This window comes from Chiloscyllium plagiosum, unplaced genomic scaffold (assembly GCF_037043375.1).
Source record: "Chiloscyllium plagiosum isolate Xiang-an unplaced genomic scaffold, Cpla_swu_hap1 HiC_scaffold_6, whole genome shotgun sequence".
Classification (NCBI taxonomy): domain Eukaryota; kingdom Metazoa; phylum Chordata; class Chondrichthyes; order Orectolobiformes; family Hemiscylliidae; genus Chiloscyllium; species Chiloscyllium plagiosum.
The window spans coordinates 58,973,586-58,991,236 of record NW_028270144.1 but is presented as its reverse complement, the minus strand read 5'-3'; the positions used below and the strand labels follow the sequence as shown (position 1 = coordinate 58,991,236).

Genomic DNA, 17,651 nt, shown 5'->3' with positions numbered 1-17,651 from the left:
TACCACTTTTACACATGGAGACATCACCCACCATGTACGTGGCAGGTATTCATGTGACTCAATGCTGTCTATCTCATACACTGCAGGCAAGGATGCCCCGAGGCATGGTACATCAGTGAGAGCAGACGACAACGGATGAATGGACACCGCGCAACAATTTCCAAACCGAGATATTCCCTCATGGTCGGTGAATACTTCAGCAGTCAGTGACATTTGACCTCTGATCGTCAGATGACCATCCTCTAAGGCGAGCTTTGTGATACTCAATAACGCAGTGGCTGAGCAGAGGCTGATAGCCATGTTTGATACCCATAAGAATGGCCTAAACCGGGACCTTGGGTTCATGTCACACCACAGGCGACCCACTACACTATATGCTCTCTCTCACATGTACACACATACACTATTACATACTTGCTCTCTTGCTGCGAAGTCTAACTACGTAACAGAAACTGCTTAACTACAAGCCCATCTATTGGTAGTTAACCAGCATTGTCAATCCTTGGGGATTAAAAGTAAACTATTTCAGGGAAAAATAAAGGCCTCCAAGTCAGTGACTTACTGACAGAAGTTCTAATGGAGTTGCCGAATGCAAATTAACACAGCTGCTTCACAAAGTGGCAGCTTGTCATGGAAAAATACTCTTTGCAGATGTATTCAGATATCTGACACCATAGACAGGGATGTCCTCCAAAAGTCAATGAATTACAAATTTGTATAACCTTGAATACAGCTCTAGTAAGAAAACCAGCATAATAACCTATATTTTAATATAGGTTTGTTTATTAGACAATTATTGCTCAATAGGAAGTGATAAAGTTACTAGGTTAAAATATAGATACAAAGGTTTAAAGGAAGGATAAGCCTTGTATTTGAAGATGAAAATGAGATCAATCTTTACAGATGGTTCAGGCCTAGTTTGTTTTGGGATTCACTTTCTGAAGTGAAAGACTTTTCAGAATTCTGATGAAGTTTGCAGCTGTAATGAATTCTGAATTGCATAGCTAAAAGTTGCTCTCACAGGGTGGATTGAACAGAGTAAGTCCTGTGCATCATGGAAGCTTTTTCATCATTTTATGATGAAAGTTGTGGTTCTTGGGTAGGTTGGTTCAGTACAGTATATGTGGGTATTTTCTTCATCTCCCTGTTGGAAAGTATCAATTAATATCCTTATCTCCTTTATCAATCAAGTTAGAAGGCCTAGCTCTCAAAAATCATGAAGGGTGGGAAAATGGCAAAGAACAGCAACATAGGGCAATTAAGAGATGAACAGAGCAATGAATAAGAATTCATAACTGCCTATTCCCATGTACTTGATGCAGAGAAGTCTTCATGAACTAATTGTACCTGGCTAGATGATATGAGCCAGCCATTCTAATACTTAGCTCAGATGGCCGGACGATTGGTTTTCACTGTAGAGTGACATCACTGCATGAGTTCAATTCCCACAATGGCTGAGGTAAACCTCCCTTGCCCAAGGTGTGGTGACCACTACAGTGTCTCTATAATGAAAGATCAGTAGGACCATGGCAACTATCTTTTGGTTTTCTTGGTCTGGGAATAAGTCTCTGTAGTGCCTGATGTGGGAAACAGTTTGAAGCTTTGATTTTAAGATTTTTATTATTAATGTTTAAAATCTTTTAAACTTTTTTTTCTATGAACAATTTCTTCAATGCAAATTGGCTTTAACATAATTGAAAACTTTAAACTATTATTTACAGACATGAACTTTCCTTACCTATATTGGGTATAACACAACACAATTCCTACCCCATTAGTTTAAATCGCGCAGCTGTTGTGTGATTCATTACGAATCAAGATCATAAGAGAACGGACTGTACAGGTGTTTAGCTTTGTGTTGTTTTTTTTGTGTAGTTCAATTTGTTTTTCTATTACAGAACATCTGCAGACTCGTATGTATCCATATAACTGCTGTAAAAGTGAAACTTGATGTATCAATCAGGTTGGAATCTGACTTGTCTGGTATTAACATCAGAGGAAAATCCTAACAGTAGTCTATCTTATGTCAGGTCCTGTCAATCCTTTACCTTGTACTTGCTGAGCTACCTTGGCTCCCAAAGTGATGAGAATTAAAATTCAAAATTATAACATTTTAAAGTAAACTCCTTTTTAGATCAGACCTCTCCTATGAACATACTCCTCCACCGTGGGTGGCATGGTGGCACAGTGGTTAGCACTGCTGCCTCACAGCGCCCGAGACCCGGGTTCAATTCCCGCCTCAGGCGACTGACTGTGTGGAATTTGCACGTTCTCCCCATGTCTGCGTGGGTTTCCTCCGGGTGCTCCGGTTTCCTCCCACAGTCCAAAAGATGTGCAGGGTCAGGTGAATTGGCCATGCTAAATTGCCCGTAGTGTTAGGTAAGGGGTAAATGTAGGGGCATGGGTGGGTTTCGCTTCGGCGGGTCGGTGTGGACTTGTTGGGCCAAAGGGCCTGTTTCCACACTCTAATGTAATCTAATGTAATCTAATGTAATCTAATGTAATCTAATGTAATCTAATGTAATCTAATGTAATCTAATGTAATCTAATGTAATCTAATGTAATCTAATCTTTGTGACCTGCTTTGGTCAATGACCCTTTGAGGGTTTGGTTACCGAATCTACACACTTGCATATCCCCCCACCCCATAACTCCTCCATCGACAGCTCTGCTGTCAGGTGCCTGAAATCCAAATTCTAGAATTCCATTCCTAAATGTTTCTGATCTTCAGTCACTCGTGAAAATCTGTCTCCTTGAACAAGCTTTCATCATACACTCGAATATTTCATTATGTACCTATGCCAAATTTTTTGATAACTCCTCTGCCATCACCTTGGAACATTTTTATTGCAATAATACTTTATAAATGCTGGTATTGTTGATATTTAGAATTATGTCTAACATTTACAGTAACTATCCTTCAGTGTTAAAAGGCTTTACTTTCAATAAGTCAAGAGTTACACTCCCTTCCTTTATATTTGAGTTTCCATTTGAAATTCATCTACCTTTTCCAACATTGTATGCATGTACTTCATTAAAAGCTTCACTGAGAATGTGATATGCACCTGTCATTACATTCATTATACACTGCACAGTGATTTTGACATAGCTCTCAGCAACCAGGTTTTCACCAGTCAGTTTCATTCAAAAGGAAAAAGTAACTCAGTCTGACAAGGAGGAGAGAAAAGACAGAACCTTTTAAAAGTAGCAAGCCTACAAACCTCCACTTCGTTAACTAAGCATTTCCCCAACATTTCCAACTTTTGGATTGAATATTGATCTTGAGCAAGAACAAGTCCGGGAGAGAAGCAGTGAGGGTTGGTTGGGAAGGTGTTAGAGGCTGCAACTCGGTGCTCATGTAGTTGGGAAGAGGCCACAACCCTGAGATTTGGGTGAAGGGAGAGGTTGCAAAGTAGACTTGACAAATGGGGAGACTCTGCATTGACCAGGAAGATCAAGGAGCAGGAATTCAGGAATGCAAGATTGCTGATGAGAAAAGGGGTAATGTGGGGGGCAAATTACGTCCATCTTAACTTTTAAAATGAAAATTTTATCATTATTTCATTTAGAAACATAAAATATTTCAAGTTGGAGCATATACTGTTTTAATTTTTCTTTCAATCACGCATGTCCTTAGCTATGTGAAAAGATTAGTAAAGACAAATGTAGGCCCCTTGCAATCAGAAATAGGGCAAGTTATAAAGTGGAGCAAAAGGATAGCAGACCAAACGCACCTTTTGGTTCAATCTTTACAAAGGGTGTCACAAATAACACTCCAAAAATGTTGGAATACACAGGATCTAGTGAGATGGAGGAACTGAAGAAAATCAGTATTCATGAGGAAACTTGATAGGAAAAAAGGCCATTAAATTCCCAGGATCTGATAATCTGTATCCCAGTGTACTTGAAGAGCCTGAAGAAAAAGTGGGTGTATTGCTGGTCATCTTTCAAGTTTCTATAGACTGGAATAATTCATATGAATTTAAACTTAAATGGTTGTCATTTGAAGTGATTTTTTTTTCTTCTGCCTAACCACTCTGAATACCTAGTCATAATGGACATTTCTGCACTCTACACCAGCATCCTCCAGGATAACATCATTGCAACAGCCTTGGTACTCAATACCAACAACCACCAATCTCTAGACACAACACTACAACTTATCAGCTTCATCCTTGACCATAACCTCTTCACCTTCACTATAACATCTTCACCTTCATCAACCAGCTCTTCATTCAGGCACAGAACAGCCATGGGATCTAAATCTGCCAATATTTTTCATACACAAGTTCAAGCAAGACTCCTCTGCTGCACAAGACCTCCAACTGATGTTCTACACCAGATACATTGAAATTTTCTTCCTTGGAGTCATGGTGAGGAATCATTGAAATGAATACACAACTATATTAACAAGTTTCATCCTACCATCAGACTCATCATGGACTACTCTTCAGAATCAGTATCATACTTGGACAAGCGCATCTCCAAGGACTGGCAGCTCAGTCCTTCATTTTACTGCAAGCTCATGGATAACCTCATGATGCTGCACTTCTCTAACCCCAAGGCATGGTATATTGGCAAGACAGTACAGACGCTACAATGATGGAAGAATAAACACCTGCAGCAATTGCCAGACAGAGATGTTCCTTCCCAGTTGGAACAGTTCAGGTCAAGGACATGCAGCCTCTAATCTTCAGGTAAACATCATCCAAGGTGGCCTTCAAGATCCACAACAATCAGAATCGTCAAACCGAAACTGATAGCCAAGTTCCGTGTCCGTGAAGCTGGCCTCAACCATGATCATGGGTTCATGTTGCACTACATGGAACTTGTATACTGTTCTATATTTGTAAAGTCTTCCTTACTGTCCTGTTTTGACAACATCACCTTATAACGTATGATCTCTCTACCCTAATTAGTTTGTAAAGTTTTAGATTACTTATTACAGGTTTGGAATACACATGGAATACTGCATACAGTTCTGGTTGCCACATTACCAAAAGGATGTGGATGCTTTGGAGAGGGTGCTTTGATTCATAAGTTGAAGTTATGAACCTGAACATTGAGGCAAGATGGCTAACAACTGTGTCGCAACTGAAGTGGAATAAAACTGGCCCAATTGTCTCTTGACCAATTATCACAATAATTTGCATAATCAGTACAAATCTGTTAGAATATTTTATTGTTTGAATCATGAATAATTTCTGATCCATCAAAAATTAATGCTATGGCTGCAGAACTTGAGTACTTGGCATTTCTGTTGTCCATTTAAAATTGAGAGAAAAGCATGCATGGCAGTTGAACCTTGCAGACTTGTAACATTGCAGATCACTTCTTGGGGAGTGGTGAGCAGCAAAGCAGTGGTTGGAGGCAATGAAGATTGTAGAGCTTTGTGTGATGCTATCCCCATTCTATTTTGGCACTTTGTCAGTTGTGAAGACTCAGGTGTGTAGAATGAGGTAGTCATTGCAGAATTGGGTGTAATGCCAGTGATTTGAAGACTTGCCTTGTAACCTGGCCCAAGGAGTTATTGGACTAGATTCATTCAGAAAACAGGTATGAGCATGAAATATTAATCTTTTTTCATTCTCCAGCACTTAACACTTGGATAGGTAACAGTAAATGTGCACTGCATAAGGAGAATACATGATAGGTGTGCAATAATTAATTTTAATGTTTTAAATTTGCCTGTGCTTTCAATTCACTATTTTTCCACTATATTATTTCATCTTAGTTTGGCATTCATGATAGAAGTGTGGCAGAGATAATAGGCTAGGTTTCTGATCTAATTTACTGTGAACAAACAGATTATTAGTTTTAGATATAGCATATATTTAATTGAAGATCTCTTTGATTAAACACTTTAAACTATCTGTTCACTCTTCTTACATGTAGCTAAAATACATCAGGAATATCTTTTAAGTTCTGGCAGTTGTGCAAATGTCACAATATAAGCCAGTAATCTGTGAAAATATTACAATGTAAGCCAGAAGTCTCTGAAAATGTTAACATTATCGTATTTTGACCAGGGGTAGCAAGCCAAATCAAATCAGCCTTCCTTTCCCTGGATTTGCAATATAGTGAAATTAAAATTTTCAATAACTCAATTCTGCCAACTGTTTTGACCAGACTTTTATAAATAACAGATCTTGGATATCAAGTTGATAACTTAAACAAAAATAACAACTTATTAATAATACAGTAACTGTACCTGCACAAAGCTAAACAACAAGCTAATCTGATACCTACGATTTAAATAAAATCTTTCATCATATCCCCCACGGTCACTCAGACTAACATGTTTGAGAGAAACAAAAAAGAAAAATTACAATTTGCTAGCTGAATAAAGGTTTCAAATGATGGATGCCAAGCCTTCATGTAATCCTTGGATAATAAATAATTCATAACCATGACTGTCTATCTAATTTTGAAGTCGTTGTTGAGTGCAAAAACTTTTTGACCCCCAGAATGAATTTACTTATTTCTTACTGATTGGGATTCTTTTTGCATAACATTCAACAGTTCTTCAACCCTACAGAAAACTATAGTAGAAAACCGCAATTTGTCCCAGAACTTTGAAAATCCCTCTGCATTTGCCAAAGCCAGTCAGTCCCAGTTTGATTTGCTGTTTATTTCATCAGTATTCTGTGGTTGGCTGGTTAGCATTTGTCTTTGCCTTGATTGACCAACTTAACATCCAATCAACTGTTAGCCATAAGCACAGCAACAGTGTTGAATCATCTATAACATTCATTAGAATAGTAATGACATTGCACATTTTCCAGGCCAGTCATCAATTCAGTTGGCTGGTTGCGATGCTGAGTGACACCAGCAGCATGGGTTCAGTTCCCACACTGGCTGAGGTTGCCATGAACGACTCTCCTTCTCAACCTCTGCTTTCATCTGAAGTGTAGTGATCCTGAGTTTAAACAAACATTGTTTATCTCTGAGTAGCCCTATGGTATGGGGAGAAAGTGAGGTCTGCAGATGCTGGAGATCAGAGCTGGAAATGTGTTGCTGGAAAAGCGCAGCAGGTCAGGCAGCATCCAGGGAACAGGAGAATCGACGTTTCAGGCATAAGCCCTTCTTCAGCCCTACCATACCCTATGGTATGGTAGGGCTATGCTGACTTTATCTTGGGGCAATGAGGTTTGAATCCCTGGGCTATATAGTAACCCCTCCGTCAAAACTGGAATCTTTTGGATGAAGTTTGAGGCACATCCTTGTGGTAAATTTAGTAAAGGTGTCTCATGGTGACAGGTGATGACCTTACCATCTGCAACCCACTCCCCACTACATTATGATTAAGGCCATGGTTATAAACGGTATGTGATTTATTTATTTTATACATAAATTTCACATTCTATAAAACACATTCATATAATTTTGTTTTAGCATTTTTAGATCTTAAATTAGTGCCAAGTGGGTTTAGTCTGACTCTAGGTCATTATTTTCAGAACAAGGATTTTATAGCAGTTCATGCCTCCAGGAGTATTAATGGAAATCTATTTATCGTAGGGATTTATGACAGGGGCGGCACGGTGGCACAGTGGTTAGCACTGCTGCCTCACAGCGCCAGAGACCCGGGTTCAATTCCCGCCTCAGGCGACTGACTGACTGACTGACTGACTGTGTGGAGTTTGCACGTTCTCCCCGTGTCTGCGTGGGTTTCCTCCAGGTGCTCCGGTTTCCTCCCACAGTCCAAAGATGTGCAGGTCAGGTGAATTGGCCATGCTAAATTGCCCATAGTGTTAGGTAGGGGGTAAATGTAGGGGTATGGGTGGGTTTCGCTTCGGCGGGTCGGTGTGGACTTGTTGGGCCGAAGGGCCTGTTTCCACACTGTAAGTGATCTAATCTGATCTAATCTAAACAAAAACAATGAGAGGCATTAGCTGGCTAATAATTATTAGCTTTAAAAAAAGGGATTGTAGAGCTTTTGAGCAGCATGAAGGGGAAGTAACTGATGCCAGTTGTGTATATAGTTTCTCCTATAATGGAGGTTACTCACAAAAGTTAGGAGAAAATTAGTTCAGTGGAAGAGATTTTAGTTTATAAAGTGTTCAGACCAAGAGTAAAATCTGCATTGGTTATTCAAAGCTGAGAATGTCTAAGATCTCAGTTGTCTGATGATTCACGAAAAAGGCTTCACAGCTCTCAGGACCAGAACTGAAAGAAACAGCACCAGGTTTGATTCGAAGGAAACTTTTTGTGGTTCTTGAGCACTTGTAAATTGATTTGGTGGGTGGATATTTAGGATATTTTTTAATGTGAAATCTTTTAAAGTGTTATATTTGGACAGCCTTTTTTAAACTTTATTTCTTTTGTGTAATAAACGTTCAAGTTATTGATGACTTGCACACTGATGTTTTAGTGAAAGACGGCCACATTAAATTAGAAAAAGCAAAATTTGATCTGTCAGGCCAGATTTTGTTCTGGGCTCTCACTTGTCTAATAGTTACATCAGCTGGATCATAAACTCATTGACAGCCATGGAAGTCTGCTGAGGGCCACTCCTGCATCTTTCTGTCAATTCCTTCATCTCACATCCCCTCCCACTGTCACTCATCTGTGCCTAGGTCTTCCACGGTCCAAGACCTTGGACACCATGCTGGCAGCATCCTTGCTGACACTGCTGAGTACAAAAGTCTATGATTGGCAACTCTTGCTAGACTGAACTTCCACACGTGAGGATCAAGGGTCATGGAGAAAGACCTGCTGCTGGCCTATTGGATGTGTGAGTGGCATCCAATGTGGTGAGCACATAATGTGGCAGGTTTTTCTGAAAAGAGACTAAGTAGAGCATTTGCTAGCTCACCAGTTGGTGGGTGAGACCCCTGTCATCTCTACAAGATTTCACCCTTGCATTAGTTAATACCATCATTGCGTTTGTGATGGAGCATCTTTGTTAGATCATCATTAAGTCCTTTATTGCAACAATGCCAATGAGTGAAGACCAGGGCTGAAGAGAATATCCCTGGACTCTAAAGAACCATTCTTCTAGATTTAATAGGCCTTCAAATAATTGTTACTCCATTGATTAATGTAAAATGAAGGCAGAATGATTGCCAAGCTAACAGGCATTCACAAGTCTACTTTTTGTGTACAGTTGCAGACCAGCTGTCTCTTAACCAAATTAAATTCCCTACTGTTGATTAAAACTATTGGATTGAAAATTGGGGTCTGTATAATCACGTGCATGCTGTCAATAATAATAATGAACTTGTCAGATAGGAAAAAAAATTGTCCCATTGTGCTGATGGCTGCTTTCCAAAGGGAAATTAATGAATGAGTTTGCCCTAGTAAACAAGGCATCTGTGAGCTGTTTTATACTTTTGGTATGCTGTTAAGTGACTTATTTGGCATAAATCCTGAGTTGTTACATGAGAATATAAGATTGTGCAAGAAATAAAGTAACATTTTGGTCTATTTATCTTGTCCTCCTATTCAAGCTGTCACCTGAAAGGATCCATTATGAACAGTGACCTTCTTGATAAACATTTTGTGGATCTCGACAAGCTTGCAACATAATGGGTGGAATATAGACTCAATAGGAAAACCTCCTTGGCATGTCTCAGTAACTGCATCAACTGTTAAACACTGGTAGGTTAAAAAAAAGTTTGCTACCTGTCTGAAACTCTTTTTCAGGCTGATCCCTTCCCATGCCCCTTCCTACCTGAAACTAAAAGCTTTTTGCTGCAAGGGCACCCTATTTTTCTTACAATAACAGCCAAATTAGTTTTTTTGCAAAAGGTCACACGTGCAATTTGGCAAGTCCAAAAGTTTGGATAATTGCCAAGTGTGAGAAATAGGACCAGACACCAATGCACAGATCCTAATTGTTTGTTTTCTAGAAAATAACTAAATTCTAAAACACTTAATATAAGAATTCATTGAGTTAAATTACCGTTCTCTGCTAGATTAAAATTCTGTGGATCAGAAAATTCTGTCTAATTAGTAGTAAAATCATGATGAGTTGCAATTATCAATGTTAAAATTGTTCAGCTTTTATTAAGCAAGGGGTACCTTGTAAATTGTGACTTTTCATACATTGCTAGATTCTTTGTGTTTTTTTCATGCAACGATGACATTACATTCATAAACTTGCGATTGAGTTCTGCATTTGCATGTTAACTGTCCCATTTAAGATACCACAAAGTTGGTTACAATACTTTAATGGGAAGATTTAGTACTTCAGAGAGAACCAACTCCTCTCTAACACGGAAAGAAAAGAATTTCAAATGTAGAGTCTCATTCCGAAAGGGAATAAATTAAAAGTTAAAAAATCACTTTTTTTTTCTACATTTGCTTTTCTTAACCTCCATTTCTTTCCCCCCCCACCCCACCCCTTCATCTAAGCTTTCTCTTCTCTCTTTTTCTTTCTGCTCTTGATTTGACTCTAATTCACCACTGTCCTCAATCTTTGCACTCTTTCTTAATATTTAAATCGTATTGGTGAGGAAATACTGCATTGTTGCCTTCAATGTGTCAATATTATCTTGAACTTTTCCTGAACTAGGAAAAAGGACAAAGGAAACTGTCTAACTGATGGGGTACACTGCAAGATACCCAACTCAAAAGAAAAAAGCCAGAGCAATTCATGAAAGCATTTGGTAAAAATCTAGGTCTTGCTGATACAACATGCTTTTAGATGAAATTGGAAAAACATTTAGACCTTTAATGTTCATTTGCCATCTTATTGGAAGTCCACAAGTAATCTTGTGTGTATTTTCTTTTCTAATTTTATTTTATTAAATGTGTATTGCTGGCAAGACCAGCATTTCTTGGCCATTCAAGTTGTCCTTCAACTGAATGACTTACTAAGGCACTTCAGAGGATTTTCTGGTGTCGTACATAGCACTGACCAGGTAAGGATGGCAGATTTCCTTCTCTAAAGGACTTTAGCGAATAGATCAGTTTCTTCATAACCATCGACAGTTATATTGCATTAAATTTACTCAAGCTGGCTGGAGTCGAGTGCAGATTAGGATTATCCACTTTTTTTTTAAACCAGAAGTCTTGTGGAGTAAATAATATGAATGCCTTGCACTATTGCAACCACTTATAATCATTGCAGAGACTCTGTTGAGATCAGGTGAGGAAGAGGAATTCAAGTGAAAGTGGTGGCATAGTGGTATTGTCATTTAGGCTGGTAATCTAAAGGCAAATGTATTGTTGGTGTTCAAATCCCACCATGACAGATAATGTAAATTGAGTTCAATAATATGCTGGAATTAGATTAGATTCCCTACAGTGTGGAAACAGGCCCTTTGGCCCAACAAGTCCACACCAACCCTTCGAAGAGTAACCTACCCAGTCCCGTTTCCCTCTGACTAATACACCTAACACTACAGGCAATTTACCATGGCCAATTCACCTGACCTGCACATCTTTGGACTGTGGGAGAAAACCGGAGCACCCAGAGGAAACCCATGCAGGCACTGGGAGAACGTGCAAACTCCACACAGTTGCCCGAGGCTGGATTTGAACCTGGGACGCTGGTGCTGTGAGGCAGCAGTACTAACCACTGAGCCACCATGCCGCCCACTGTTTAACAATTGTCAATTCTTATATAGATCCACCTGAATCACAATGGTCCTTTTATGGAAGAAAATCTGTCATTTTTACCTCATTTGGTTGACATGTGACTCTAGACCTACAGCAATGTGATTGACTCTGACTCTGAACTGGCCTCTGAAATGGCCTAAGGAGTCAATGTTGGTAATTTCATTACACACTATTTATTCCACACAAGGATCTCAAAGCTTGTCTCAATCTGTGGTAAGGTAACCACTGCAGCTATTTAGATTTATGTTTCTTATTGAGCCAACTTTATTCCATTTAAAATCACAAGTATAAAAAGCAGATAATGAAAGTTAAAATCCAATAGTCCACTTTTTATCCCCTTATCAAAACTGTTAGGAGCACATCAGCCTCAGGTCTGTCTCCGACAAGCCCCTTTATTTACTCATGACCTCATTCTACTTATTGGATTTAATTGGCCATTAACCCATGTAGATTATTTTAGGTTTGTAGAAAAGAGTTTCAGATTGGCTTTCAATTTTTTTTTTTGTTTTTAAAAAAAAGATGAAATTCCACGAGCTGTTGTAGGGTAATTAAACAGTGACCTTGAACATTAACCTAGGCCTCTAGAGCACTTGGAGGAGAAAGTGAGGACTGCAGATGCTGGAGATCAGAGCTGAAAATGTGTTTCTGGAAAAGCGCAGCATGTCAGGCAGCATCCAAGGAACAGGAATGAGGAAAGTGTGTCCAGCAGGCTAAGATAAAAGGTAGGGAGGAGGGACTTGGGGGAGGGGTGTTGGAAATGCGATAGGTGGAAGGAGGTAAAGGTGAGGGTGATAGGCCGAAGTGGGATGGGGGTGGAGAGGTCAAGAAGAAGATTGCAGGTTAGGAAGGCAGTGCTGAGTTCGAGGGATTTGACTGAGACAAGATGGGGGGAGGGGAAATGAGGAAACTGGAGAAATCTGAGTTCATCCCTTGTGGTTGGAGGGTTCCCAGGCAGAAGATGAGGTGCTCTTCCTCCAGCCATTGTGTTGCTATGGTCTGGCGATGGAGGAGTCCAAGGACCTGCATGTCCTTGGTGGAGTGGGAGGGGGAGTTGAAGTGTTGAGCCATGGGGTGGTTGGGTTGGTTGGTCCGGGTGTCCCAGAGGCGTTCTCTGAAACGTTCCGCAAGTAGGCGGCCTGTCTCCCCAATATAGAGGAGGCCACATCGGTGCAGCGGATGCAATAAATGATGTGTGTGGAGGTGCAGGTGAATTTGTGGCGGATATGGAAGTATCCCTTGGGGCCTTGGAGGGAAGTAAGGGGGGAGGTGTGGGTGCAAGTTTTGCATTTCTTGCAGTTGCAAGGGAAGGTGCCAGTAGTGGAGGTTGGGTTGGTGGGGGGTGTGGACCTGACGAGGGAGTCACGGAGGGAGTGGTCTTTTCAGAACGCTGATAGGGGAGGGGAGGGAAATATATCCCTGGTGCAGGGGTCCGTTTGGAGGTGGCGGAAATGACGGCGGATGATACACTGTACATGGAGGTTGGTAGGGTGGGAGGTGAGGACCAGTGGGGTTCTGTCCTGGTGGCGGTTGGAGGGGTGGGGCTCAAGGGCGGAGGAGCGGGAAGTGGAAGAGATGTGGTGGAGGGCATCGTCGACCACGTCTGGGGGGAAATTGCGGTCCTTGAAGAAGGCGGCCATCTGGGTTGTACAGATTTGGAACTGGTCCTCCTGGGAGCAGATGCGGCGGAGACGAAGGAATTGGGAAAATGGGATGGCATTTTTACAGGGGGCAGGGTGGGAGGAGGTGTAGTCTAGGTAGCTGTGGAAGTCAGTCGGTTTATAGTAAATGTCCGTGTTGATTCGGTCGCCCGAGATAAAAATGGAAAGGAGTAGGAAGGGGAGGGAGGAGTCTGAGACGGTCCAGGTGAATTTGAGGTTGGCGTGGAAGGTGTTGGTAAAGTGGATGAACTGTTCAACCTCCTCGTGGGAGCACGAGGCAGCGCCGATACAGTAATTGATGTAGTGGAGGAAAAGGTGGGGTGTGGTGCCAGTGTAGCTGCAGAAGATGGACTGTTCCACATATCCTACGAAGAGGCAGGCATAGCTGGGGCCCATGCGGGTGCCCATGGCTACTCCTTTGGTTTGGAGGAAGTGGGATGATTGGAAAGAGTTGTTGTTCAGGGGGAGGACCAGTTCAGTCAATCGAAGGAGGGTGTCAGTGGAAGGGTACTGGTCGGTATGGCGGGAAAGGAAGAAGCGGAGGGCTTTGAGTCCTTCGTGATGGGAGATGGAGGTGTACAGGGACTGGATGTCCATGGTGAAGATAAGGCGTTGGGGACCAGGGAAGTGAAAATCATGGGAGGAGGTGGAGAGCGTGGGTGGTGTCCTGAACGTAGGTGGGGAATTGTTGGACTCGGGAACAGGATCCTGTTGAGGACTGCAGAGGGGAATTCGGTGGGGCAGGAGCAGGCGGAGACAATGGGTCGGCCGGGGCAGTCAGGTTTGTGGATTTTGGGCAGGAGGTAGAAACGGGCGGTGCGGGGTTGTGGGACTGAGGTTGGAGGCGGTGGATGGGAGATCCCCTGAGGTGATGAGGTTATGAATCGTCTGGGAGATGATGGTTTGGTGGTGGGAGGTGGGGTCATGGTCCAGGGGGCAGTAGGAGGAGGTGTCCGTGAGCTGGCGTTTAGCCTCAGTGGTGTAAAGGTCGGTGCGCCAAACTACTACCGCGCCTCCCTTGTCTGCTGGTTTGATGGTGAGGTTGGGGTTGGAACGGAGGGATGGGAGGGCTGCACATTCCAAATGTACAGCGTATCATCTGCCGTCATTTCCGCCACCTCCAAACGGACCCCACCACCAGGGATATATTTCCCTCCCCTCCTCTATCAGCGTTCTGAAAAGACCACTCCCTCATCAGGCCCAAACATCCCCCTATTTACTCCCTTCCAAGGGATCCTTCCATATCCGCCACAAATTCACCTGCACCTCCATACACATCATCTATTGCATCCGCTGCACCCGATGTGGCCTCCTCTATATTGGGGAGACAGGATGCCTACTTGCGGAACGTTTCAGAGAACACCTCTGGGACACCCGGACCAACCAACCCAACCACCCCGTGGCTCAACACTTCAACTCCCCCTCCCACTCCGCCAAGGACATGCAGGTCCTTGGACGACTCCATCGCCAGACCAGAGCAACACGGCGGTTGGAGGAAGAGCGCCTCATCTTCCGCCTACGAACCCTCCAACCATAAGGGGTGAACTCCGATTTCTCCAGTTTCCTCGTTTTTCCCCCCCCCCCACCTTGTCTCAGTCAAATCCCTCGAACTCAGCACCGCCATCCTAACCTGCAATCTTCTTCCTGACCTCTCCGCCCCCACCCCACTCCGGCCTATCACCCTCACCTTGATCTCCTTCCACCTATCTCATTTCCAACGCCCCTACCTTTTATCTTAGCCTGCTGGGCACACCTTCCTCATTCCTGAAGAAGGGCTTATGCCCGAAACGTCGATTCTCCTGTTCCTTGGATGCTGCCTGACCTGCTGCGCTTTTCCAGCAACACATTTTCAGCTGTAGAGCACTTGCCCTGTTATTCGAAAATGATACCAACACTTAATACACTGTTAAAAGTCTCCGAACACCAGGTTAAAGTCCAACAGGTGTATTTGGAAGGCACTAGCATTTGCAGCATTCCTCCTTCATCAGGTGGTTGTAGGAGCAGTGCTCCGAAAGTTAGTGCTTCCAAATAAACCTGATGGACTATAAGCTGGTGTTGAGACTTTAACTTTGTGCATCCCAGTCCAACACTGGCACCTCCAACATTTTAATATAATAGTTAAATACAACTATTGGGAAACTTGCTCTTTTATTCTGTTGCACTGAATCACCAACATAATTTGTAGATCCCCTAACATCACGAGAGAGCCTATTTGACACTTAGTTTATTTGGCTTTGGGTATGTAAATTGAGAGTTAGGTGAGTTCACACAATGTTCCTTTTATTGCATTTAAATGTGTTTTATTTTTGTGAGTGATGTAGAGCACGTTTGCTTAGATCATGGCAAATTACTCGCAAAGTGAATGTTTTTGGCACAGTGTAACCCAATACTTTATAAATCTGCAGCAAATAACTGTACGGTACCTTATAAAAAGCACTTTGCTGAATTAAGGTTGTCACAAATTGATGGATTCCAGTTGGTGGAACTAAGCTGTGGGCTACAAATTTAACCATTATTCATCACTAGTACTTACCAATTTCCACATGTACAATATAATTCTCGCTCCTCACTTGTTGATTTCTAACTTATAAGAACATGACTGGCTAAAGTAAATTATCTCTCCAAGAGTTCAAATATCCCGTTACCTTCTTTGTGATTGGGAATCTCCAAAGAGGTCAAAAATCAAGCCTCACCAGGTTATAGTCCAACAGGTTTATGCTTGCAATTTCAAATAAATCTGTTGAACTGAACCCAATGTCGTTAGATTTTTGACCTTGTCCACCCCAGTCCAACTCTGACATCTCCACATAATAAGAGGATTACTGATGAGGTTAAAATGCTGTCACAGACGGATGGTATCCTGTCCACTGGAAAGTTCAGCATGCTTTTTACCACTATTTGTGTGAAAAGAAATTCTGGATGTCATTAAACCTGATTGAGTTCAGATAAATTCCTTTGTCTTACTTTATATTTTATAATTTGAGTTGTTTTGTTTGCTGTTCTGGACCGGACTAAACCCATTCAAATATATCAAGGCGATGGCCTAGACCCTAACATTTTCTTTCTTAAAAGCAAGAGTAAGGTGCCGTGTTGCAAATGGAATTCGATTAGTTCTACCACTCTATTTTAAGCAAACACACAATATTCTTACTCTACAGTTAAAATAGAAACAAAAGAAAGAAGGATTTGTCTAAGTTTAACTCTCTTGAAAAACTTAACAGAATTTTTGATTATTTACCTGCTAAACAGGAACCGTTCCAATATAGTAACATCAAATTAACACATGTTTGGCAGACGCAAAGTCAGTAAAACTGATTTGTGTTGTGTAATTCTCGCATCAGCGAGAACTTCAGCTTTTGGCTGTAACAGAGAGGAGAATAACAGCTTCCTCATCCAGCTTGAAATTTCCATCTACTGCTGAAAGCTAAACTAAAAAACATTGGTTCTGTGGGAGTTTGACTCCAACTTTTCACACAAGTAGTGGTAAAAGCATGCTGAAAAGTGTTTCTCTTGTTCCAACTTCATTTTAAAAAACCTATTTGCCAAGAGGTGCGAGGGAGGAGCAAAGGACTTCTGGGAAGTCATATATTTGTGTGGTTGCGTTATCCGAAACACTACTCTGGTCTTGTCAACCACCCATCCTCCTCCTCCTAACCAAAAAATAAACTGGGGGGGATAATTGCTAAGGCTATTGGGGTGGGTTTAAACTAATCCAGCAGGGGGATGGGGACCAAAATTGTAGTTAGTATAGAAAAGGTTGAGAGTAGGGAGGTCCAAAATCAAGTTTCAGGGAAGCAAGATAGCACCAGCAAGCAAGAGGTTGGTTTGAAGTGCCTGCTTCAATGCCAGAAGCATCCGGAATAAGGTGGGTGAACTTGCAGCATGGGTTGGTACCTGGGACTTCGATGTTGTGGCCATTTTGGAGACATGGATAGAGCAGGGACAGGAATGGTTGTTGCAGGTTCCAGGATTTAGATGTTTCAGTAAGAACAGAAGATGGTAAAAGAGGGGGAGGTGTGGCATTGTTGGTCAAGGACAGTATTACAGTTGCAGAAAGGATGTTTGGGGACTCGTCAACTGAGGTAGTATGGGCTGAGGTTAGAAACCGGAAAGGAGAGGTCACCCTGTTGGGAGTTTTCTCTCGGCTTCTGAATAGTTCCAGAGATGTAGAGGAAAGGATAGCAAATATGATTCTCGATAGGAGTGAGAGAGACAGGGTAGTTGTCTTCAACGTTCCAAATATTGACTGGGATCACTCCAGTACGAGTACTATAGATGAGTCAGTTTTTTTCCAGTGTGTGCAGGAGGGCTTCCTGACCCTGTATGTAGACAGGCCACCACTGGGTGAAGCCACATTAGATTTGGTACTGGGTAATGAGCCCGGTCAGGTGTTAGACTTGGAAGTAGGTGAGCACTTTGGTGATAGCG

The 17,651-nt window shown here is 42.0% G+C and overlaps 1 protein-coding gene across 8 annotated transcripts in view; it reads left to right on the top strand.

Moving 5' to 3' along the window:
- Positions 1-17,651, top strand: part of LOC122550578 (protocadherin Fat 3-like) — an 801,871-nt gene that overhangs the window by 30,702 nt on the left and 753,518 nt on the right. For 7 of the 8 annotated variants that reach the window (XM_087988029.1, XM_087988032.1, XM_087988030.1 and 4 more), the window contains exon 2: positions 9,450-9,600. The exons of the other annotated variant lie outside the window; for it this stretch is intronic. The gene's annotated coding sequence lies outside the window, so the exon portion shown is untranslated. The remainder of the gene's footprint in view (positions 1-9,449; positions 9,601-17,651) is intronic. 8 annotated transcript variants of the gene reach the window in all.